Source organism: Podarcis filfolensis (genome assembly GCF_964270895.1).
Source record: "Podarcis filfolensis genome assembly, chromosome: 6".
Taxonomy (NCBI): Eukaryota; Metazoa; Chordata; class Lepidosauria; order Squamata; family Lacertidae; genus Podarcis; species Podarcis filfolensis.
The window spans coordinates 41,379,566-41,396,236 of NC_139609.1; the positions used below are offsets into that span (position 1 = coordinate 41,379,566).

At 41.8% G+C, this 16,671-nt stretch overlaps 1 protein-coding gene across 2 annotated transcripts in view; it reads left to right on the plus strand.

Annotated features, from left to right (window-relative positions):
• DAB1 (DAB adaptor protein 1) overlaps window positions 1-16,671 on the plus strand; it is a 639,464-nt gene that overhangs the window by 242,329 nt on the left and 380,464 nt on the right. For both annotated transcript variants that reach the window (XM_083619364.1, XM_083619365.1), the window contains one exon: window positions 1,370-1,541. The gene's annotated coding sequence lies outside the window, so the exon portion shown is untranslated. The remainder of the gene's footprint in view (window positions 1-1,369; window positions 1,542-16,671) is intronic.

A 16,671-nucleotide genomic window follows, 5' to 3' on the forward strand; every position in this document is an offset into this window, starting at 1 on the left:
TGACCTATAATCAAGAAAGATTGGAATTTTGGCATTTGCTAGCTGTTTAAAACCTCTCTTTTGATGATAAAGTGGAGAAAGTTGAAAGCCCTCATTTGTGCTTTGATCTAATAAAGAATGTAATTCCAATAGCCAGCTAGTGACTAAACTCTCCCCCCACTGGCCTTTTTCTAGACAGCTTTTAAGGCATTGTATAATAAAATAGATACTATCTTGTGATGTACTATTGAATGAACCTTCTGAAACACAGAACATTCAAAACAACAGCTAAATGTTTCAAATCAATGATACAAGGAAATTGAGGTGGGCTGGAAAACAATATTTTATATCCTCTTTTGTGGTCATCGTGTTGTTGTTTTAAAAGCAGTTATTTGAATACACACACTCCAGGCCTGAAGTAGCCCAGAATTTAATTTACTGAGTTATTAACTAGTGCTTAAGCATGATAAGAGCCTGTGCCCAAGAATGAAGCCATATTAAATATGAATATGAATTGTTAATACTTCATTATTCAACTTTTGCCTGTTAGCTCAATTGGTATCTATTTCCTTCTGCCCTGGGGTGATTTATTTGTTACCAACAACCATTTGTCTGGTGGGTGGCAATTGAAATAGCACTCATTGGGCCATATGAAAAGCAATTTCTTAAGCATTCCTAGTGCTGGAATTGGAAATGTTTCATTCATAAAGTCAGACTGTACATTCCTAATGAACCCAGGGACAGTGTGCAAATGAAGGTCAGGGGTGGGGAAACTGTGCCTTCCAGGTGTTGTTAGAATCAAGCTCAGCTGGTATGGTCACTGGTCAGGGATTATGGAAGCTATAGTCCAATGACATTGGGAGTAGCACAAGTTCCCAATATCTGGTCTAGGAACAAGGTCTTTCATGGGTGCTCCAGACCAGCCTTCCCCACCTGTGGCCCTCCAGATGTTTTGGATGATAAATCTCATCTTCCCTGACAATAAAACATCTGGGGGGCATGGCTGCCTTAGCATAGACAGCTTTGCTCTATAGAATGAGTATTCATGAGGGTGAATCAGCATCACAGTGCCAGGCTGTGCCTTAGCCTATGCACACTCATTTGAATACACAAACACACCTACCTCACTCTCCACATAATCACCCAGCCTGATCTTCAAAAGTTCCTGACAACATTGAGAGAGAGCCCCATGCATGTAAGATGTGCATGAGCTGGAGCCTGCCATTGCAAGGCAAAACTCATATGTGCGTTCTACACAGATCAAATGTCAGAATAGAGCTATTTGTCTACTAAGTTAAAACCTGCTCTTTTTGGTTCCAGACAAAATATGTGAACATGTCCTTTTTCTTCACTTTCTCCCCTCCACTGCCCAATTCCCTTTTCTTTGCAGAATATCCATATGTGTGAAGACACTCTGGTTGCAGACATCATAGGATTTTGGTCATCGCTTCATAACTGATGTTCTTTCGGTTGACTTTGGGCTATATTTCTAGAATTTGGAAGAGCTCTGAATGTTTGGTAACATCGACTGTGGCAGCCAGCATCACACGGAATTGCAGCAGGTAGGCAACTATGTAACATGAGTTATTGTGATTTTATATATATATAATATTGCTGCTTTGTTGTCTCTTTCGACATTCTGTTATTTTAGTGTTATGCTGAATTTCACAGTGAAAGTTGCCATTTTTGTTGAGTGCGACAATGTCTATGGAAAAGAAAATCTAACCTTCTACTTTGTGTGCATTTTTTTCCTATCTACTTGCATTCATTGTCTCCCAAATCTGATGCTGTCTTGGGAATGGTGAAAGGAATGAAAATCCATTGCTCAGATAATTTTATTGTTGCTGCTATGACACGCATCTGTGACAGGCATATGAAGAAAGCAAAGGGTTACTATCAGTTTGCTTCAGCTGCCTGTGTGTAAGCATTTTGTCATTTACTGAACTATTTTTAGCTAAAAGAGAAATGAAATTATCACACTGCTTAGTGCTACTCACATAATAAAAAAATGTGAATTATTTACATATACAGTACCAGTCATTTGCAGTAAGAATATGCATTGCACAGTTCATGACATGCCTGCTTCTTCCTATGTGGATTATACCACATAAATGTTGAGAATCTAGATGAATATGCACAGGAAAAAATGTGGACTGTTTGTCATATGAAGTATATAGTTTTGGACCCTATAATCTTATCTGAGCTTTTGCTCGAAAATGAATATATGTAACTTACAAAGTGTTCATACTTGTAAAGTAATAGTTACTAAGTTAACACCTGTAACTTTTCTGGACTTTTAAAGTGATGATTTTAAAGTATGCCACTTTCTTATTGCTTTCTTGTTAAAAGCTATTTGATATTTGAAAATGACTAGGGCATTTGCAATCATTATTGACTTTATTTTGCATATAAGCCCAGGGGTAGCCTTAGCTTTCAGTCTAACCTGCTTTGTCACACAGTTAATAAGGAGATTAGTGCAGTTGAATAAACAGAGGGTTTTTTGTTTTTGTAAAGCTAGTTTCACTTGGGCTTTAAGCCTAGCAGCAGATGTGTTTAAAATGCTGTTTGGGCAACTGAAAAGGAGGGCATGTGTTCAATGGCATGTAGAACAAAGTTCAACCCTCAATGGAGTTTGTTGGTATTTCTTATGCTACTATCCACAGAAAAAATGACCCTAAGGCTACACCATAGTGCATGAGAATGATTGACAGGTCTGCAATTAAAATGCAGGAGATGCTTTTTGACCTGCATGCAAGATCTCTGTCTTGACCTTTGAACAACACCTGATATTTTAGCATTAAATGTGCGGCACTCATAAACTATAGTTATACTTGGTTTCTGAATAAAGTGCACATCTTGGAGTAGCTGAGTAAGTGGTCAGGTGTGTTATCTCTGAACTGCTGGTTCCCCATATGAATTCAAGTATAGAAATCAAAGTTAATTTTCTGAAGGGTTTGGTATGATAGTTAAAAGCCAGGAGACTGGGGGATTAAGAAGGAAGAGACGAAGAGACTAAACACACTGATTAAAGTCTCATGCTGCTCATCTATTTATGTGATTCATTTGGGGTTTTTTAATGTCTACCCCACCTTATTTTTCCACCAGTCTATCTGGATTCCTGTTGCTTTAGCATAAATCACTACAGTGGCCTGAGCTGGCACCCTGAGGACTGATTGTAGCTAATTCATGCCATTTAATCTTAGACATTCAGGACATCATGCAAACCAGTCATACGGTCAAAATAGAGTTTTAATTAACATTTGTGTTTGAGATAATGGGCATGGGCTAATGGGGTGTGTGTATGTGTGCTGGTGAAAAATCTAGATAATCAAGATAGTAAGGCTGTACATTTTGTGTGTGTGTCTGTGTGTTTCTGCAATATTTTAAATAATTCTGTAGAATTTATTAGCTGAGACATAACTGCAAGAGGAAATGACAATTGCTCTTCATGACTTTTATCTCGGCCGTTAACCCACTGACTTCAATACTTTTTTTTTTTATCTTGTCTGTTTTCAGAATATGCTATATTCAGGCATGTACCAGGGTCACAAAGTTAGAGGAAATATATATATAATGTTCCTTATTTTGTCTCCTGGAAGATCTTCAAAATTTATTCAGATCTCTCCCCCCCCCCATGTTATATAATTATCCTGTGTCCATTAGGCTGGCTGTGATCCATCTTTCTTTTCTAGGAGATAGCCAGGAGGTGCTCAAAATAGATAACTCAGCTGTAGCATTCAGTATAAAGCTGGTGAAATAGACCAGAAAAGTCTTCCCCTTGTGAGAACTTGGTTGCCTAAGAAGACTGGGCCTCCTTACAAGTACACTGCATTACCTGGAAAGGACTTGGGGTTCCTGCTTTGTTGAAGTCCTTCAGGGAATGTAGAAACTGCTTATGGCACATCTGTCAAGCCAAAGTCTTTACTCGTTTTTTTCTAACAGCTTGAAAAAGTTCCTGCTGCAGTACCAGGCCATCTGCGAGCCTCTACTGCTTTGGGCTTTTATACCTGTAGCCTCTGCAGTTGTAACAAAACTGCAGCTCTTGTCTTCTAACTTCTCAGCCTTTCATCGCGATGTCATTGCGCGGGATGTATAGTTAATCATATGAGAGCTCATCAGCTCTCAAATTTCCTGCTACTCAGAGAAGCTTCGCTGTCCCGGCATAGATGCATGTTCACATGCTTTTAAGGCACAGCATGCCAGGGAGGAATTCAGCAAATGACCTGCATGCAGCTTTATGGCATAAGAAGTTACACTCATTTTCCCCTTGCTTGGGTAGGGACTGCAGCACACTGACAGAGCCATGCTTTGCATGCAGCGTGTCCCAGGTTCGGTGCCTGACATCTGCACCTAAAGGGATCAAAGCAGTAAGCAATGAGAAACATCTCTCCTTGAGACGTTGAAGTGCAGCTGCCAGTCAGAGCTGGCAAATCTGGGCTAGATGGACAAATAACCTGACCTAATAAAAAACAACTTTCCATGAACCTTATAGAGGCTTTTAGGGAACCTGAAATGGCTTGAGTGGCTGCAAACTACTAGTCCAGTTGCAGAGAGGTAGCGATATGGTATACCGGAAGGGATGAGTTTTCTGCAAGCGGCAGGAGGAAACGAAAGAGAGGATTTGTGTGATGTGTTGTTTGCTGAGACTTACCTGTGTTGTGCCCCTTTGAGTTTCAGGAGGACTAGAGGCTGAGTTGCAACACCCCTAAATGAAAGGACAAATGGTTGATTCTACTTCCTAGTCTTTTTAAAATATCCTGGGGACTATTAGGGGCAGAAAAGGATAAAGCCAAAAAGCTCAGAGGGACTATTGGTATTGAATGAAGCTCCCCAGTATAGCTGCAACAACCGACAGCTGAATAATCACTAACCAGACCCTCTACTATAGCTTCACAGTTGCAGAGCTTTAGTTAAGATCAAGATAGTCTTTTTTTTAACTTACTTAATGAAGGCTTCTCCTGGTGTGGTGGTTACTGTCTGCCTGAAGCACTTGGGCAGCTCATTGTACAAAACACCTAAATATGCAGCTGGGTATCATCATGATTTGGCTTCTCAGAAGCAACTACACCACTGGGAAACATATGACCCTATGAGGCATTTTGTGTGTGACTGCTCTTCCGTTCTAGCGTTCTCTACTCCAATATATTCACCAAAGAATGAACCCGGTCTTCTGTTGGACAGGATTAATCAAATTAGGATGTACTGTACATTTGTACAGTGGTACCTCAGGTTACAGACGCTTCAGGTTACAGACTCCGCTAACCCAAAAATAGTACCTCAGGTTAAGAACTTTGCTTCAGGATGAGAACAGAAATCGTGCTCTGGCGGCGCGGCAGCAGCAGGAGGCCCCATTAGCTAAAGCGGTGCTTCAGGTTAAGAACAGTTTCAGGTTAAGAACAGACCTCCGGAATGAATTAAGTACTTAACCCGAGGTACAAGCTTCAACTCTTCCAACTTAACCATCTGAACTTTCCCCCAACCAGTCTGATAGATTTATCACTGTCTCTGCCTTATTAGTGTAAGTTCCTAAAGTAGCCTGGATTGAGCTTCCCACCCTGTTGGGTCTCTGGAAGTTCTATCTTTTTGTGGACTAGAAACAGGCACATACTGTCTTTGGTCAATTCATGTTCTAAGGCACCGTGCAGTGTGCAGCCTGCCATTTCACACATGACAGCTGCCGTGGTGTATTTTGAGCCATTGATAACACATTGTCAGGCAATGATGTTTTGTCTAATATATCTTTAATTGAAGCTGTATACACACTAATCCATTTGTAGCATAAAAATGTAGGCTCCCCAGCTCCCATCTGCAATTGTTCGTGCTTGTCCTCAACATGCTGCTTTCAATCTAGATCGATTTTAGACACTGCTGTCCTTAAGGGTGGTTGTGGTTACTTGATACACATTTGAAAGCCCTTGGCCTGATTGGGTTATCCATGCCTTTTCTTTCCTGGTGATGCCCCAGGTGAGTGAAGAAGGAAGTGATGAATGCGATCTCGGTATACGTCCCCCCCATAATGTCATTGGGTGCAGGTGTGGCTACACCCCCATAACTGAAACTATGGTACAACTTTGGACATATTGTGCAATGAGCTTTCCTTTTTGGAATGAAACCAGTTTCTCAAGAAATACTTTTAAGGGGGCAAAAAATATGCAAAACACCAAGAATGTCTTTGGACTATGTATAGAGAGAAAAACACAAGGAATTGGTCTCTGTTGATTCTAGAATAAAATGCTGTGTGTATGCAGCCCATAGAACAAGAAAAAGCAGTCTTTGCTCTTCAGTCAGTGGAGGGCTGGCCACTGAAGGATAAATGAATATATGCTATAGCAGCATGAAACAATGTGGAATATTGGGGAGAGATGTCTTGGCAGCAGTGATCCTTTTCATGGGAACACCACCTGTGTTCCATTTTCCAAATGCTACTACAATCCATGGCTACTCAACTTGCCCAGTTCTCTTCAGGGTGTTTTATTTTGTTTTGTTTAAATGTGTTTATATTTCTGCAAACCTTCGGGTTTCCCTGAGCATGTTTCTCAACAACCCTATTTTGGCTGCAATCCTGTTGGCACTCAATGCGAGAGTTTACTATTAGGAGTAATATTATGCCTGGAATATTCATAATGTATATACCGGTGGATGCTATGGCTGGAAGAGCTGCTTACCTTGTAGGCAGCATACTGCTAACTATTTTACAATGACTTGTTATGGGGTTTTATTTTAATTGTTGTTAAGCCACTCTGAGCAGAGACAATGCATTGTAAGGGCGGAATATAAATCTTTTGAGAGATTCACACACACACACTCCATGCTGATATGAAATGAAAGATTGTGTTTTAATTTATTTTTGCACAGTTCAGCATATAAGTATTGGAGCAGGGGATGTAAGACAAATGCTTTCTGTAAAGTGGCCATTCAGATTCATTACAAACTGGGGACCTGGGACCAGCTGACATAATAGTAGTCCTTCTTTCAGCCAACAAGGACCACAGTTGTTAAGAGTGTTTAATGTAAAATAATTGTCCGTGACTGGTCTGGAAGGCGAATCCTCTGATAAGAAATGACTCCCACTAAGCCGAGAGCTTGATAGAGGGAATGCCAATTGATTATATTGCTACAATCTCTTGCTCTGTCAATGATAATTAGTGTCAGTAATTGCTGGAGGGTAGACCAGTACCGGTCAGGACTCCTGCCATCTTTAGGAAATAAATCTATAATGGTTAAACTTTCTGAGAATCCGAGACCAGGGAGAAGAGTTGGTGGAAGAAGATTGGAAGAAATTTAAAGACTATTTGCAGAAACATTGTAAAATTAATGAATGTTAAAATGATGTAGGATTGAAATGAGAATATCTAAAAAAGGATTGATAATTAGATGGAAATATAAAGTAATAATATGCTAAGATATATAATTAAGATACAAACAAAGTGGGTAAGGATTTGCTGAATTAATTATGTGAATTGGAATACAAAAAAGGGAGGCGTGAGGAGGTCAGGAAACAAGTAATTGAAATATAAAGATGTGAAATGATTGATTTGTTCTCAATTCTGTTTTTTTCCATTTTTTATGTATTTTGTATTTTTCTTGGTACTTTTGTATTTTTTTTCTCTTTTTCTTTTTCTTTTTTTATTCTGTAATTTTTTATTGTCTGTAAAATTTCAATAAATATCTTTAAAAAAAAATAAACTTTCTGTACTGGATTTTTTTTGTGACGTATGCAATGCAGGTCAAGTTAACTAAAAGGCTCCTATCATATGCTCTACTGACCATAATAAAGTACAGGCTATATTAATATAACTGTGTAAGTCTAGGGACTGCACTCATGGCCATGCTGCTCATCCTTCCCTGCTACCCCACCCCAATCAGATTAATCCCCTAGAGCAGCCTTTCTCAACCATGGAGCCCCAGATATTGTTGGACTACAACTCCCATCATCCCTAGCTAGCAGGACAAGTGGATGATGGGAGTTGTAGTCCAACAACATCTGAGGACCCAAGGTTGCAAAAGTCTGCACTAGAGCTTTTCCCTCTCACTCCATGCAGCTACTTAGGTCACTTCCCACCTTCCCAACACCATTTCTGAAGCCACAACTCTTCTATTTTGTAGTTCTGCTTTGTGCCCATTTTCACTTCACCCACATGTCCATGTCTCCCCTGCCACTCCTTTTGTGCAACCCCACATGCCCATAAACTAGTGGTAACCTCCTGCATCTTCCTCCTCCCACACATTGCAACTGCTACGAGGGTCGTTCATTAAAGATTTCCCCTGACCCACTTCCGGTTATCATAGGATGATAAAATTGCACATGTATAATGATACATCTCTCCATAGGTAGCATGGTAATTTGTAGCTCTGAACTCCTAGCAGTTTCTCTGTTATGGGTGCTAATGTGGAGTAACCTCTGATAATGGAACCAGTTGAATGCAGAGCGGTTATCAGGTTCCTGTACTTGAAAGGGCACACACCACGGGAGACGTTCGATGAGATAAAAGGGACTTATGGGGAGGATGCCCCATAGTATGACGTAGTCAAGCACTGGCATTGTCAGTTCAAGTGTGGTCGGACTTCAGTGGAATAGCTCCCATTCCTGGGTGACCACAGTCCGCCATTGATGAAGACACCACCCGGCAAGTGGAGGCCGCCATTTTGGAGGATTGGCACATAACTGTTCGCCAACTAGCTGCAGATGTCAAGATCAGTATGGGCTCTCTAGAAAAAAACATCCATGACCATTTGCACATGGGAAAAGTGTCTGCACCGTGGGTTCCCTGGCTGCTGCTGCCTTTCCAGAAACAGGAATGAGTCACATGCTCGTGGGCTCTTTTGGCCATGTGTCACGAAAACCATGATGACTTCTTCGCCAGACTAATTACTCAGGACAAAACATGGGTCCATCATTATGACTCAGAGACTAAATCCCAGTCCAAACAATGGAAGTACTCTGTCACACCACCTCCAAAGTAGGCACGTGTCCAACTGTCAGTGGGCAAGGTCATGCTCACGATCTTTTGGGACCAGGGCGGAGTAGTGATGATGGATTTCCTGGCAAAGGGTACCACAATTCCTGGGACATACTATGCTTCACTGCTGCAGAAATTGTGGAAGGCCATTAAAATTGAGAGTCGTGGTATGCCAACCAAAGATGTCTGCCTCCTGCAGGATAACGCCCTGGTTCACAACTCGCATGTTGCTCAGACGGAAGCACAATCCTGTGGCGATGAAATCCTTCCCCACCCCCCTTATTCTCCTGACCTCACACCATTGGACTTCCACCTCTTTCCAACCATGAAGTTATTTTTGTAGGGCAAGTTTTTTCCAGATGATGAAATGCTGATTTCTGAGATCCAGTCATGGCTTCTGACACAACCAGCTGACTGCTACAGATGAGGTCTCCACAACTGCTCTTGCTGGTAGCTATGTAGAGAAGGACTAATAACTGTGCCCAGTTTCATTTGTCTCAGTCCACGGGAAGTACATCAGGGCAAATCTTTAATGAATGCTCCTCATAAGCTGAAAACTGCTACTTCCCCTCTCCGGTGTTACTCCCTGCTCACTCTACTCAAACATCTGCCATTGTTTAAAACAGCCGCTTCCCCCTCTTTCAGCACCCTTCCTTCTTGCTGTATTCAAATTTGTCCCATTGTTTAAAACCACAATTTCCCCCTCTTAGTGTTCCTCCCTTCTCACTCCCATGCTATGGGCACTGCTGGTGTGGAACCTTCCTTTACTTTTGCTTCCCTATCCCACTCTGACTTCATGCGAATCCTGGATTGTGATGCAGCATTACAAGTCTTCCAACAGGAGCCATGCAGTGATGATCTTACATATTTATTATATACAGAGAAAGGGAAGGGTTAAGGTTATGTTGTCACATCATATGAACCTAAGACAGAGAGTGAAGCCATTATCAAAGGGATGTTCCCCAACTGTCTTTGACGAGATGAGGGTATCTATGGGAGTCACAGAACTGGGACTGGAAAATCAGACTTTGTTCAAACAGAAGGTAGTGCATGCACTGAAATAATCCTAGAAATAACAGGAACAAATGCTTGATTATTATTATTTAAGTAATGTAGGCCCTATTCAAAATAATGCTTGAGGAGTCAAACTATACAGGGAGCATTGTGTGGGAGAGTCTGTATGTGTACAGATCCACCCCAATGTCCCCATGTATATTGACCCCTCTCCCAACATTTGCACATTCAGTGTGAAATTTTGCAGAATGACACACACCTTCAGATGCCATTTTTAGCAGAGTTGGTAGCACTGAATCAGAAGCAAGTGGGAGGGAAGGACGCAGTAACTTCTTCAGGGTGATGAAGCTATTACTGCTCATCAGGGTAAGCACCAATCAACACCAACCAATCAGCTCAGCAGAGCTCCTGATTGGTGTGCAGGGTTTAACATGCTGGTATTCCCATTTATTTTGTTTTATTTATAGCATTTCTGACCAGGCCTTCACTGGAAGGTCCCTGGGCAGACTACAATGATACTATAAAAGCAAACAATACCATTCCAATTATAGCACAAATAAAATGGTTCCAAATGGAGTAGAACAGTATAAATTTTGCAAAAGAGGTGGGTCCTTCAAAACAAAACAGCTTAACTGTCCATGACCAGGTTTAGAAGCAGGTCTTCAGTGAAAGCTGTATGATGAAGATGTTAGGTGCACATTGATGTGGAGGAAATCCCACTGTTTAGGGAGCTGCCACAGAGAAAGCTGTCTCCTGGGCTGCCATTCACCACATTTCTGAGGTTGGCAGAACTCCCAAGAAGGACCCCTCTACAGATCTTCACCTTACCAAGAAGGTCAGTATAGTTGTGTCCTTAATAGGGGAGCTTGATCATAGTGACAATGCCTAGGTAGGTAGAATGAAGGGGGCAGATATGCTGCAAGCATTCTCAAGCCCTATAGCTGCTTTTGGTTCTGTCCCTGAGTTCAGCATGCATCTTCAGGATGTGAATTTCTCCTGGAAGTGCAGTTCTGTCAATTCAAAGGAACGTGTTACGCAGACCTGAACCCTACAAAAAGCTTTAAAAGAAAACAAGAAATGTTGGCAGTTCCCTTTTGGAAATGGCAATTGGGGAATGATGGGTTAAAACACGCTTTTAACTGTCACATTTATCATTATTGGGGACAGTGGCCAAGAGACCTGCCAGTACATGAATCATATGCTTTATTGCTATCTCATATAAATGCTACTGTTGCCGAGCTTCACTTCTTAGGCTCAGTTTTGACATATTTGTCTTCTGCTCCTTTGGGTTTGTATGAGCCCACCCTGAGCTCAGTTAACTGGTAGGCACTGGGCTCTAGGCTTGCCCAGTCTTGTATAAAGAATGCTTCTTGAATGTATTGTACCTTTTAACTAATTTGTTAGTCTAAGTAGGGATGGGGTATGTAGGTTGGGGGGGGAGGGAGGTGAAGGCTCAGTGGAGTGTTGAGATAGAATCCTGAAGCGAGCAATAGAAGAGCCACTTACTGGATAATGGATTGATAACTACAGCAGAATGTACCGTATCTGTATCAAGTTCAGTGCCTTTGTAGATACAACTGGGGAAATTGTACAGGACGTGGCTTGCTCAACCACGAAGAAAAGAGGGAAATGAAAACCAGAGATAAAAGCTCCATGAATGCAGCATAGCGGGGGACGGGATCACAGAATGTAGCAATACTAGTGTTTAGGAAGTCCTATTTGGGGGCAATAAGGAATTTAGTGAGGTACAATGCAAGGAAGCGTTCAAGGCAGGAAAAAAAAAGCAGCCAATGTGGTTTTAAGCAGAAACTGTTCAAAGGCCTGGGGTTAAGAAACAGATAGGGAAGGCAGTGAGACAAGAATAGACAGTCAGGTAAAGCTCACAGGGGAAAGATAAGGACAGACAGCAAAAGCCATTAATGTTAGAGAAAGAGAACTAAGGACACCGAGAATCACTTTCAAAATTAGATTCCATCAGAGGAAAACAGAACAAGAAGGAACTCGGAGAGAATCTATATGCAGAGGAAATGTCATTAACATAAATAGATGGTGCGTTTTGTTAACACTATTTTACTCAGGTCGTTTTTAAAGAAGGAAATACGTTCATGAAGAATAGGATATGGTTTCGAACTGGGAGTCACAAACAATATTGCTTGCTTTATTGGTTAAAAAAAAAAGCTACATAAACAGACAAGATTTAGGGCATCATAAATTGGGAGTCACAACTTCACTGGGTTTACAGAAATGAAAAGGTGGGAGATGAAAGAAGATTGTATAAGGAAAGGGGGCATATGAAAGCAAGGTGGAGAAATGTCACAGTGCTTTTAAGAAAGTAGTGTAGATCAGGCAATTATGCTTGGTGAAGTTTCTAAATTGGAAGTGAAGCTCTTTCAATTTTAGGGGGAAAGGCAACTTAATAATATTTTTTTAAAAAAACAGTGTTTTAACATACTATGGTCATCTTTTGGTTTAAACATGCATGTAGACTATTCACAAGATTTGGGAAACAGCCCAAACTCTTCTGGCTCTTCTGATTCAATTAAATTCATTATTCAGGTCAAAATCTGACTCGTAAATCTATGCTCCGTTGAATATAACAGGGAATCTAAAAGCGGCTCTAACTTAGCTTTTCATAGAAATGTTTTACTTGACTTTAACATTCCTCCCAGTGCCCCCCACCTATCACCTTCCTTTCTGCTCAGTTTGCTATGCCATAGTCGCAGTGCCCTGCAGCACTCCCCAGGCTCAGCATCCCATGTGGCAGAACCAGTTGTGCTGCCCTAAATCTGCCTCTGCCCACCTGTCCAGGGCATTTTCCACCAGTCAGCTTGGTTTTGTTTTGAAAGGAAAAAAGGCATATGTATTGCAGCTTTCCCAGAGCACCCAAGACCACAGAGCGTCTCAGACCTGTCTGCTTGGCCTTTGTCTGGCCAAGCCATGCATCATCCTTCCAGAGCAGTGGCCCTGCTCGGATGACTCCTTGAGTGTCTTTCCATTCTAGAGCTGTTATAATGCCCCTTGTTTGTCTGGGTGAAGGGCAATGTGTATAGAAATGTCTGGAATGCAAGAGTCACAGCATTTGACCCCCATCTGCATTGGCACCAGCCCTGCCCACCACAAGCACACAGGCTGCATGGTGTTGCCTGTGAGGGAATGCAACCCTTGGTTCCTAAAAGGTTTCCAATTCAAGACCTTCAATTCAAGGACAAAGTAAGCAAGAAAACAACAATCCTAAATTATACAGATCAGTAATTCATTTTACACACAAACATAGGGAGAGAGAGAGGGGAGGGAGGGAAAGAGAGAGAGAGAGAGAGAAGAGACAGACAGACAGACAGAGGCACACACAAAGGCAGAGAAGGAAGAAAAACATGTATTTTCCCCCACTGTAGATTCCCCACTCCCTCAGTTGAATGTTTACTGTCAACTTTATCCATACAACTGTTGGGATTGACAAGCATTGTATTGTAGCATCTGAAAGATGTGGGACTAGCGAGGCAGAAATGGCAAAAACCACTTCAAAATCTGTACGGATAGAGATTTAAAAAACAATGGAACAGTTGTTTTTCTTTTTTTGAAATAAATCACGGACTGTACAGGTTTTGTGAAACAGGCGCCTCATTAAGATCGGCTTATGCTGGGAAAAGTTTGACAAAGAAAATCTTTTTTATCTTGGGAAGAGAGGGATAAAGATAAAAAATGAAAGATTTGTTCAGAATGATTTTGTGTGCAGGCTGAACATCAAAGGGCCAAAGAATTTTCGCCCCCCAGTCACAGATGGTGAGAGCAAGAGAACACAATTCTAGGGTCTCGTGCTAATGAACACACCGATTTCACTGAGCTGAGAAACAATGGCAAACACTTCAGATGCTTTGCTTTTTCACAGCCCCTTTCATGAAAGGGCTCTGAAGTGTCTACAAAGTCTTGGGATAACAAGACAAGGCGTTTTGAGAGGAAAGAGAAAACTTGTGCTTTGGCTGTGCTGGTGAAAGATTTAAGGAGAATATGACTTTAAAAGAGAAGATCCCCTGCCAATGTGTGTTGATGAAATGGGTGGATAGGTAAGATTCTTAACTGTTTTTATGCCATGGGTCCTAGGCAAGGGAGATGAGATCAGACCAGATTTTGTTGTAATCCCCCTATCACCTTTGGGTAGGGTTGCATTAGGCTAAATTGCACAGTTCCTGAAGTCTTGAAGAATCAGAGCAGAGAATACATTCAACATTCCATAAAATTATTCATTTCCAGATGTATGCACAGTCATGCAGATATGTTTAAATCCCACCATTTCAAGTACTAAACATTAGAATATAGGCTTGCTAGAAGTAGCTGGTGGGTCTTTTGAAGGATCCCATGGAGTGACCAATTAAAGGCCTCAGTGCCACACATTTCGCTCTCTCTGTATTTTAACTCTCCTGTTATATCCCTTTAGCTTAGTTTACAAATATAATCTTGTCACTCTGAGATCTAAGTGAAACTGGATTATGAGAGGAGTCCAATATGCTAACATCTTTGCATACTTTATCTTGGAATCTTGATGCATTTTTTTTACAACTACTGCTCCAATAATGTGCCAGACATTTCCTACTGTCAGTATGCGTAGCAAATATGAATCAGTAGTTCAATATGGATATCACCACAAAGTGATGCTGGTGGGTGTCGTTTGCAGTGCTTTTTTCCTAGAAAAATAGGTGCCAGTACTCACCATGGCAGGTGGCGCTGTGGATTAAACCACAGAGCCTAGGGCTTGCCGATCAGAAAGTCGGCGGTTCGAATTCCCGGGGTGAGCTCCCATTGCTCGGTCCCTGCTCCTGCCAACCTACAACGAAGTGCAAGTAAATAAATAGGTACCACTCCAGCGGGAAGGTAAACGGCGTTTCCGTGCACTGCTCTGGTTTGCCAGAAGCAGCTTAGTCATGCTGGCCACAAGACCCAGAAGCTTTACGCCTGCTCCCTTGGCCAATAAAGTGAGATGAGTGCTGCAACCCCAGAGTCGTCTGCAACTGGACCTAATGGTCAAGGGTCCCTTTACCTTTACTCACCATGAAGTAATGACAGTAAGTGTCACACTTTTTAGCAGCAGCAGCAACAGCAACAACAATAGTCCCTGTATTGTGTACCCTTGGGTACCCCCTGAGAAAAAACACTGGTCATTTGGTGCATAATAGACACCCAAAGTCACCAACCAACATTGTTGACAATGTCAGGAACTTTAGCAAGCATGGGATAAGAGGTTTTGTCACCTATAGGTTAGTGCTAGGAAGGCCATTGTAAGACTGGTCTACAGTTGCAAAAAATATAGTCTTAAGATGATATCCAGCTGTAGCAGCCTGCATGCACAGCAGATGTCTTGAGCAAATGGGAGTTTCCCTTCCACTCCTTTCCCGCTGCAGTCCCCAACATGCCTCCCAAAACTTTTCTGGAGTTCTGGGACACTCCCTGGAGCAGATTGGCGGTGGTAGTGGTGAACATGAAAGCTACAGGGAAAGGGGAGGAAGGGGAAGTCCCATCGTATCTGCTGGCGCAACACTGGATCTTAAGCTTAGAACCTGGCAATAGCTAATACTACCACTTCAAATTGTAGGATAAACAGAACTCATCTTTCAGTACACCTACATGAAAATCACACTGCAGAAAATGAATGGTGCGTAGGCTGAACTAGAACATTTCTCCTTGCTGCGCTTGTGGGTTTGTTGCTTTGTTTGTTTTTAGACACAGAGAGTTGTTTTAAAATAGAGGAGCATTACCAAACAGCAACCTGCAACCTGGTGACACAGTCCATTTTGCAATTTATTTCTGCTGCATTTATAGAGGCCTGAAATGAGCATTTAACTGTAGGATAAAGTAGCACTGGTTTCCACGGGATTTTGGCATGCTCATCTTGTACATGTGTCATGTCTATCAATAGAATGGCCACTTTCTTAAAATATAGAACTGACTGTATGCAATTGTTTGCTTCTTATATCTGTAAATGGAAACAAATTTTAAAAGCTACCAATGTAGGCAATGAAAAGTTTTCACTGGCTTAGAAAAAGAGAAAACTCGTATGCAGCATTCCATAAAATGAGCCCTAAATGATGGAGAGAAACTTCCGTTCTGATCACGTCATTCCATAGCTGTGCTCTTCCAACGAAGCATCTTGTACTGGCTGCTGTCAGAGGCATGTTGCTGTACAAGACAGACTGCTGCTCTCATCTATTGTGGCAATGCCTGCATCCTGTGTTTCTGGCAGCATCAATATATGCTAGTATCTCTTCTTCATAAAGGTCGGCAGGCCCTGGGTGCTTTGAACCACATTGTCTATTCTATTTGCCTTTCGGCCAATTACATTCCACATGTAGGTTGAAAGGCAGCTGCCACTGGATGCCCTCGTCTGTTGAAACCAGCATCAAACTGACAAGCCCAAGTTCTTCAGCGGCTGGTTTACATGTAGATTTACATTTTGATTTGCTTATGTGTGATAGGAAATCGTAGGTTCCCCCAGACAACGGAGCCGCAATGCTTCTGTAATTGGATACACTTTATACTGCTAAACTGAAGATTTTGTGGAATCAGTTGATCAAAGAGGTGGTGGTGGGAAAATCAATGCTATCTCCCCCCCCCCCCATGAAAATGCAAAGGCATAGAGCTAAGCAGAGTACAGCTGTTTCCAGGGCTGTACCCTTGTCTTATTCTCCTGGTGTTTTCTGTAGAAGGTAAAATCAGAAATAATGATGTT